The sequence below is a fragment of the Cricetulus griseus genome, unplaced genomic scaffold, assembly GCF_003668045.3.
Source record: "Cricetulus griseus strain 17A/GY unplaced genomic scaffold, alternate assembly CriGri-PICRH-1.0 unplaced_scaffold_74, whole genome shotgun sequence".
NCBI lineage: Eukaryota > Metazoa > Chordata > Mammalia > Rodentia > Cricetidae > Cricetulus > Cricetulus griseus.
In genome coordinates, this window is record NW_023277415.1 from 47836 (window position 1) to 56831 (window position 8996).

The 8996-nt window shown below is 58.9% G+C and overlaps 1 long non-coding RNA gene across 1 annotated transcript; it reads left to right on the plus strand.

Annotated features, from left to right (window-relative positions):
- The first annotated feature begins 639 nt into the window (after positions 1-639).
- On the plus strand, positions 640-8996 carry LOC113838856. Its single transcript, XR_003488754.2, has 4 exons — positions 640-1836; positions 2818-2890; positions 8386-8478; positions 8828-8996. It is a non-coding gene; the product is annotated as an uncharacterized LOC113838856 (long non-coding RNA).

An 8996-nucleotide genomic window follows, 5' to 3' on the forward strand; every position in this document is an offset into this window, starting at 1 on the left:
TTTATTTTTCTCTTGGCGATTTTTTCTTCTCTCTCCCTGGGTTTCCCGTGATGCCCCGCGCGGCGCAGGCGGCGTCGGCCGTGAGTGCGGAGCGGACGGGACGGGGGCTGGGGAGGGAGAGACCCGGGCGGCGGGAGGGGCGGGGGGTTGTTATTATTTCATTGTTAACTTGTTATCAGTTTGCTATTTTATTGTTTTCGCTGCCGTCGCTGTTGTTTTGCTTCCTGTCGATTTTTTTTTAATTTTTATTTATTTATTTATTTTGCCGCAGTTTCCGGCCACGGGGTTCTCAGATTTTTTTATTTGATTCCCCGGGATTTAATTTAATTTTATTCTTTTTGCCGCCCGGTTTTTAGTTTGATTCGTTTCCCGTTTTATTTTTATTTAATTCTGATTTTTTTTCTCCTTTGCTTTGCGTTGTTTTTTTTTGTTGCCCCCGCCGGGTTTTTTATTTATTTATTTATTTGACCCCCGGGTTTTTTTTTTATTTTATTAGATTTTTAATTAGATTTTTTTTCTCCTCGTCTGGATTTTTAATTTAATTTCTTTTTATTTTTTTTCCCATTGATTTTTTTCGCGGGGGGGGCGGGTCGGGGGGGGTGGAGCGGGGCCGCCGGGGTCACGGCGGGGTCACCGCGGCCCCGGGGAGGGGGCGGGGCCGCCGGGTTGTTTCCGGGTTTGGTTATTATTATTGACGCCGTCGGTGTTGTTTTCGTTACTGTTACTGTTGTTGTTGTTGTTTTTTTGGCGGCCCGGGCGGCGGTGCCGTTATTGTTACTGACGCCGTCGGTGTTGTTTGAGGCGTCGCAGCGACTCCGTCACCGGCGTCATCAGCGTTGTTATTATTATTACTGACGCCGTCGTTATTGTTTGTGTTTTGCTGCTGTGTCGTTATTATTGTTATTGTCGTCGTCGTTGTTGTTTTGTTACTGTTATGTTTCGGGCGCGGCCGTCGGTGTTGTTTCTGTTTTTGCTGCTGTGTCGTTATCGTCGTTGTTGTTGTTTTTGTTACTGTTATGTTTCGGGCGCGGCCGTCGGTGTTGTTTTGTTGTTACTGACGCCGTCGGTGTTGTTTACGGTCGGTTTTTGTTTATTATTATTATTATTTGTTGTTCCCGGGTTTTTGCTGCCGTTATTGTTATTGTCGTGGTCGTTGTTGTTTTTCTGTTACTGTTACGTTTCCGGCGGGGCCGTCGCTGTTGTTTTCCCGTCTCCGGCGGCGCCGTCGGTGTTGCTCACGGCCGGTTGTTATTATTATTATTATTGTTTCTGTCGCCGCCGTCGGTGTTGTTTCCCCGTTACTGTTACTCACTTTTCTTCTTTGGCCGTCGCTGTTGTTTTCCGGTCCCTTAGGCCCCGCCCCGTCCCCGGGGTTTGTTGTTTCCGCCCCCGGTAAAAAAAACCAACAACGACGGCCTCGGCGATAATAATAACACATCGCGGGGTCAACGACACCGACGGCGGGGTCAATAATAATAATAATAATGACGGCGGTGGCGGGAAAACAACACCGACGGCGGCAACAGTAATAATAACAGTGCGGGGTCAACAACACCGACGGCCGGGGGTCAATATTAATAATAATAACGAGGCCGCAACAGCAGTGACAATAACGGCGGGTGAACAGCAGCGACGGCAGTAACAATAATAATAACCGCTCGGGTCAACAACACCGACGGCCGGGGTCGGGGTCAATAATAATAATATCAGGGCAACAATAATAATAACGGTGGATAAACAACACCGACGGCCGGGGTCCCGCAGTAGCAGTAACCGCGTCTCTCTCTGTCTCTTCCCAGGTCAACAACAGCGACGGCGGCGGAGGCGGAGTCCCGGGTGAGTGACAGGAGCAGGGGACAACCCCGCCCCCTCCCAACAACAGCGACGGCAACAATAATGACAATAAAAATAATAATAATAAAATAACGGCGGCGTCAGCGGCAACAACAGCGACGGCCCCGGGCGGCGGCGACAATACGGGGGGGGGAGGCGGGGGTCATTTTTGGGGCAAACAATAGCGAGGGCGGCGGCGATGATAATAATAATGATGATGATAAACAATAGCGACGCCCGCGGCTCAGTAACAGAAACAACAACGCGGGGTCAACAATAGCGACGGCGGCGGCGACGATAACAATAACAACGCCCGAGCGGTTACCGGAAGCTGGTGGGGGCAACAACAGCGACGGCCCCAGAAATAATAATAACAACAAAGGCAGCGATAACAACAGCGACGGCCGTGGACGTCAAATAATAATAATAGCGACGCCCTGACTGTCATTATTATTATTTATCCGCCGCGGCCGTCCGTGTTGTTTCCCATTATTATTATTATTATTACCGCCGTTGTTTATTATTATTATTGACCTCGGCCGCCGTCGTCACTGTTGTTTCCCGCGCGCCGCGATCGCTGCCGTTACTGTTACCGCCGCCGTCGCTGTTGTTTGTCGCCCGCTATTGTTACTGCTGCCGTCGCTATTGTTTGTCGTATTTTTTTTTCCGGTTACTTTTACCCGTTGCCGTCGCTATTGTTATTTTTTGGTTTCGCTTGTTGTTTTCCCGTCGTTATTATTATTGCTTTCTTGTGTTGTTGTGTTTTTTTTATTTTTGTTTTTTTGTTAATTTTATTTTATTATTATTTTTCCGCCGCCGTCGCTGTTGTTTTTTTCCATTTTTTTCATTTTTTTTCCGGCCGTCGCGGCCTCACACGCGTCACGGGACTCGGTGTCCGGTGTGGGGGACCCGGGACCCCCCTCCCCACCCCCCCGTGTGCGTCGCCCGCAGCGTGCTGACGTCCCCGTGTCTTCCTGTTCACAGGTGTGAGCGCTGCCTCCGCGGTCCCAGAGCCCGCGGCGTGATCCCTGCCCGGGAGGAGAGCGACGCGCGGCGGGTGAGTGTGTGCGCGTGAGTGTGAGTGTGAGCCGAGTGTGCGTGAGTGTGTGTGTGTGTGTGTGTGTGTGTGTGTGTGCTCCACGCCCCCTGTGTGTGTGTGTGTGTGTGTGTGCTCCACGCCCCCTGTGTGTGTGTGTGTGTGTGTGTCCACGCCCCCTGTGTGTGTGTGTGTGTGTGTGTGTGCTCCACGCCCCCTGTGTGTGTGTCTGTGTGTGTGTGCGTGTGTGCTCCACGCCCCCTGTGTGTGTGTGTGTGTGTGTGCGTGTGTGCCCCACGCCCCCTGTGTGTGTGTGTGTGTGTGTTGTGCTCCACGCGCCGGCCTGTGTGTGCTGTGTGGTGTGTGATGTCCGTGCTCCACGGCCCCCTGGCCTTGTGTGTCTGCTGTGTGTTGCGGCTGTTGCCGGCTGCCAACGCCTCCCTGGCTGTGTGTGCAGTGTTGTGTTGTGTGGTGCTCCACGCCCGTGGTGTTGGTGTGTGTGTGTGTGCTAACACGCCTGCCGTGTGTGTGTGTGTGTCCGGTGCTCGCACGCCGCCCTGTGTTGAGTGTTGTTGTGTGTGTGTGTGTGTGCTCCGACGCCCCACCTTGTGTGTGTGGTGTGTGTGTGTGTGCTCACGCCCCTCGTGTGGTGTGTGCTGTGGTGTGTGTGCGTGTGTGTTATGCTTCCACGCCCCCATGTGTGGTGTGTGCGTGTGGTGGTGTGCGTGTGTGTGCCCGGGCACGCCGCCCGCGTGGGTGGTGGTGTGGTGTGTGTGTGTGTTGTGTGTGGGTGTGCTCGGCACGCCGCAGCCTGTGGTGGTGTGTGTGTTGTGTGTGTCTCCGAGGGGGCCCCTGTGTGGATGGTGTTGATGTTGGTTGTGTGATGGCTGCCGGACGCCGGGGGCCGCGCTGGAGTGGTGGTGCCTTGTGTGTGTGGGTGAGGTGTGTGTCCGCACGCCGCGGGGGGCTGGGGGCTTGTGTGTTCTCGTGTGGTGTGGTGCGTTTGCTCCACGCCCCCTAGTTGTGTGTCTGTGTGTGATTGTGCCGGTGTGTGCCCACGCCCCCTGGGTGTGTGTGTGAAGTCGTTGTTGTGTGTGTGTGTGGAGTGTTGCGTCCACGCCCCACTGTGTGTGTGGTTGTCGTGTGTGTGCCTCGGCTAACGCCCCCGTGTGTAACAGTGACATGGAAAGTGGTGCTTATCCGTGCTCCCACTACCCTCTGTGTGTGGTGTCCTGTTGTGGTGTGCTGAGGCGATGCACTGAACCCACGTGCTGTGTGTGCTGTGTGTGGTGTGTGTTGGTGCGTCCCACCCCGCCGTGTGTGTGTTGTGTGTGTGTGTGTGTGTCTCCGACCCGGGTCCCGTGTGTGTGTGTGTGTGTGTGTGCTCGCGACGTCCCCTGGTTGTGGGTGTGTGCGTGGTGTGTGTGTTGCGTGTGTCGCCACGCGCGCGACCCCACGGCCCGTGGCGGGGCTGCTGTGAGTTGTGTGTCTGTGTGTGGGTGTGCGTTGTGCTCCACGCCCCCTGTGGTGTGTGTGTGTGTGGTCTCCCAGCGCCCCCTGATGTAGGGGGTGTCCTGTGTTGCTCGTGCTCGCAACCGCGACTCTCCATTTATGTGTGTGATGTGAAAGGTGAGGTGTGACCGCCCGGGTGTGTTGCGTGTCCTGTCGGTGTGTGGTGTGTGCCTCCCACCCACGCTGTGTGGTGTGGTGTGTGGTGTGGTGTGTGCTCCAGCGGCCTGCTGTGTGGTTGGTGTGTGTGTGTGTGTGTGCTCCCCACGCCCGCCTGATGTGTGTGTGGTGCGTGATGCCCACGCCCGCCTGTGTGTAGATGCTATGTTGTCGTGCACCACTGGCCCCTGTGTGTGATGTGTGTTGTGGGTTGTGGTGCTTCCACGCACCCCATGTGTTCGTGGTGTGTGTGGTTGTGCTCCAACGCCCGCTGTGTGTGTCTGTAGATGTGTGTGTGCTGTGTGTGTGCTCACACAGCGCGCGCCTAGTTCGTGTGTTTGAGACTTTCCACGCCGACCGTTGTAGTGGATGTTGTGCTGTGTTGTGTGCTCGAGACATACGCCCCGCTGCGCCTTGCTGTGTGTGTGTCAGTGTGTGATGCTGCTCCACTGAGAACCGCCGTCTGGGTATGTGTTCGGTGTGGTGTTGGGGGTGCTCCACGGCCTCCTGCTCGCCTGCTCGTGGTGTCGTGGTGGTACGTATGCTCCACGCCCTGTTGTGTGGGTTGGTTGATTGGCATGTCTGCCCTCCGCAGCTCCCCACGTGTGGGCGTGTGTGGTGGGTGTTGTGTTAGTCTCCACCACCTCGTTGTGTGTGGTGTGATGTGTTGCGGTGTTGTCACCTCCTGTGGTGACGGTGTGTGTGTGTGGGTGTTGTGCTGTAGCTCCACGCCGCGGCCGGCTTGCCGTGGCCGGTGACATAGTGCGTGTCGTCGGATGTGAGCGCTTGACCCGCATCTAGTGCTTGTCGCCGTCGGTGTCCGTGTGTGTGTTGTGCTCACACACGCCGTCACGTGTTCGCTGGTGTGTGATGGTATGTGTGTGTGCGTCCACGCCTCCTGGTCAGTGTGTTAGTGTCGTGTGTGTGGTGACCCTCGTGCTCCAACCGCCCCCTGTTGTGTGGGTTCGTGATGAGTGGTGTCCGTGCTCCAACCCCCGCTGGTGTGTGTGTGTTCGCTCGTGTGTTGAACTCACTGCCCCACTGGTGGGGTGTTGTGTGGTGTGTGGTGTGTGTAGTGTGTGCTCGCAGCGCCCCGGTGCCTGTGTGTGTGATGATAGTGTGTGCTCCACGCCCCCTGTTGGTTGTCGTGGTGTTGTGTGTGTGTGTGTGTCGTCGCAGCACCGCCCTGTGTGGTTGTGCGTGGTGGTGTCGATGCTCCACCGCCCCCCTGGTTGTGTGTGGTGTGTGGTGCGCATCCACCCCCTGGTGTGTTGTGTGTGTTTGTGCTCCACGTGCCCCTTGGTGTGTGGTGTGTGTGTGTCTCGCACACCTCCCTGTTGTGTGTGTGTGTGCTGTGCATACCACGCCCGACTGTGTGTGTGTGGTTGTGGTGTGCTCCACGCCCCCTGTTGTGTGTGTGTGTGTGTGCCTGTGCGCTCTCACGCCACCCTGTGTGTGTGTGTGTGTGTGACTCCACGGCCCCGCTGGTGTGTCGTGTGTGTGTGTAGTCTCCAGCACCCCCTGTGTGTGTGCGTGTGTATGTGTGGCGTCCACGCCCGGGGCTGTGTGTGGTGGGTGTGTGTGTGGTGTGTGTGTGCTCCACGCCCCCGCTGGTGTGTGTTGTGGTGATGTGGTTGGTGCTGTGCCTCCACGCCCCCGGTGCGTGTGCTGGTGTGCTGGTGTGACCGGTAGTGAGTGTGAGCGCGGGTGCCGTGTTCTAGTCTGCGGTGCTAGTTGTGCGTCACACACGAGGCCCGTCTGTGTGGTTGTGTCCTGTGTTGTGTGCTCGCCACCCCCGTGTGTGTGGGTGGGTGTGTGTGTGGTGTGTGCAAGTGGCGCAGCGCGGCTCACTCCCATGTGTGAATGTGTGACGTGTGGTGTAGAAGTGTGTTGCTCGCAAAGCGCCCGGCTGATGTGTGTGGTGTGGTGTGGTGTGCTGGTGCTCCACTACCGCCCGCCTGGTGTGAGTGTGTGTGTTGTGTGTGTGTGTGTGCTCCACGCCCCCTGTGTGTGTGTGTGTGTGTGTGTGCTCCACGCCCCCTGTGTGTGTGTGTGTGTGTGTGTGTGCCCCACGCCCCCTGTGTGTGTGTGTGTGTGTGTGCTCCACGCCCCTGTGTGTGTGTCTGTGTGTGTGTGCGTGCAACGCACCGTCCCCTCTGTGGTGTGTGTGTGTGTATGTGTGTGCTCCACGCCCCCTGTGTGTGCTAGTGTGTCGGTGGTGTGAGTTGGTGATCTGTGTGTGCTCCGACCCCTGTGCTGGATGGGTGTGTGTGTGTGTGGTGTGGATGTGCTGCCACGCCCCGGGACTCTGGTCGTGTGGTGTGTGGTGTCAGTGTCTCCGACCCCGGGGTGTCGACCTGTGGTGGTGGATCCCGTGGTGTGTGGGTGTGTCTCGCAACGCCGACCTTTGTGTGTGTTGTGTTTGGTGTGTGTTCGTGTGTGCTCCACCGCCCCTTGTGTGGGGTGTTGTTGTGTTTGTGTGCTCCACGCCCGAACCCCTGTGTGTGCTGTGTCGTGTGTCGTGTTTGCTGTCTCAGCGCCCACCTGTGTTCGTGTGGCTGTGTGTGTGTGTGTGTGTGCTCCCATAACGGCGCCCTGGGTGTGTGTCGTCGTGGTCCGTATGCTCGTGTGCTCCATAACGCCCCCCCTGTGTGTGTAGGTGTGTGTGGTGTGTGTGGCTCCAGCCGCCCCGCTGTTTGCTGTGTCGCATGTGTGTGCTGCGCACCGATGATTAGGCGTGTTGGTTGTGGCGGGGATGGTGTGGTGAGTAAAAGAGAGGGTTGATGTGTGGCGTAAAACCGAAGCGGTGCGCGAACAGAGGGGGAAGGGAAAGAACGTCGAAAAAAGGTTGGTACGGGTGAGGGAGGCAGAGGGAAAAGGTTGGTGAGGAGGGTGAGAATTGGGAACGGAAGGCAGTGTGAGAGGTTAGTGAGGATTGGTGTGCGCGTGAGGGGGAGGGGGATAAATAGGGGGAGAACAGGGCACGGAGGGTAGGGGGGAGGAGGTAGGGCGGGGGTGGTGGTGCTGCGATCGTGGGGGGGGAAGGTGAGAGGGAGAAGTTCGAGGCAGGGGAGGAACCGGAGGTGAGTCCCGCAGGAGGGAGGGGCGGCAGTCCGCGGTGGCGTCACAGAAGTGGGGGGAGGAGCCGCTGAGGTAGGCGGGCGTGTGCAGGGGGTGGGGGAGGAAACGCTGACGCTGGCGTCCCGCGTGTCAGCCCCACACGCGCGTGTCAGCATCACACGTGTCACCGCCACGCCGGGTCCCGCAGACGTGTGACTCACCGGGACTCGGGCGTGCGCCCCGCGTTCACGCGCGTGTGCCGGGGAGGCTCCGGTTCACACCTGTGTGCGCGTGCGCTGACACGTGTGCGCACGGACCCCGCGGCTGGTGGGGGCGTGTCCGCCTTGCACAGTCGGTCTCAGACGCCGGCACGTGTTCCCCGCCTCTTGGCCACGCGCGGTCCAGGGAGTCAGTAACGAGTAGGAGGAGGCCCGTGCGCTCAGGGTATGGGCGCCCGTCGGGCCTCACGTGTTGCCGGCCGCGACCGGAGGTAACGCGCCGCACGCGCACGAGCGCTCGCACACACCGAGGCCAAGGCTCGCACAGTCGTGGGGCGGCCCCGCGCGCGGCTGCTGGGGGCAAAACGTGCCAGCGTCACCGTGCGGAGCACGTCGTGGCTTCCGGAAACACGTGACGAGCGAAACGAAGGATGTGGGGAGGCGGGAGGGAGTTAATCGATGTTCACGCGGTGTGGGGCGGGGACCGCTGGTTGTCGTTGCCCACGGGTGCCCCTCTTGCCCCCCCCGCCCCGTCAGCTGACGTCATGTGTGTCTCCACCCTCCCCGCAGGCCCCGCCCCCGTGACGCGGAGATGGACGCGCCGACGCACAGGCGTGACCCTGACGTGACCCCGAGGTCTCGGACGTCGCCGTAGTCTCCTGGGTGAGCATCATTAATTCCCCCTCCGCCTTCCCGCTCGTCACATGGGGTACTCACGCGTGTTCCTCCCGGGCTCGGAATCGTTCATTCGCCCTCGCGTGCTCCTCACGTGTTCCGCGTCATTCGTTCCCGCGCAGTTCGCGTCATTAGCTCCTCACTGTGCGCAATCATTAGCTCACGCCTGCGTGTTCGGCGTCGCGTGCGTCGTCCCCTCCTCGCCCCGTGTCCAGCCCGGGCTGAGCGTCATTAGTTCCTCCTCACGCGTGTCCTTCCCCGGCCTTGGGCGCCGGAATCATTAACACGTTAATGGGCGGGGCTGACGTCACTTCCCTGTTCGGCTCCGCCCCCGCAGGCCCCGAGCCACGTCACGTCGATGACGTCACACGACCCCGCCCCTGCGGCCCCGCCACGGAGGACCCCGTGGGTGAGCGAGGAGGACGTCACACGCGCGGGTCGTGAGCGCGCGCGTCCCTGATCCCGCCCAGCCGTGCGCCGCGTCACGCGTGTCTGCCGCACGCGCA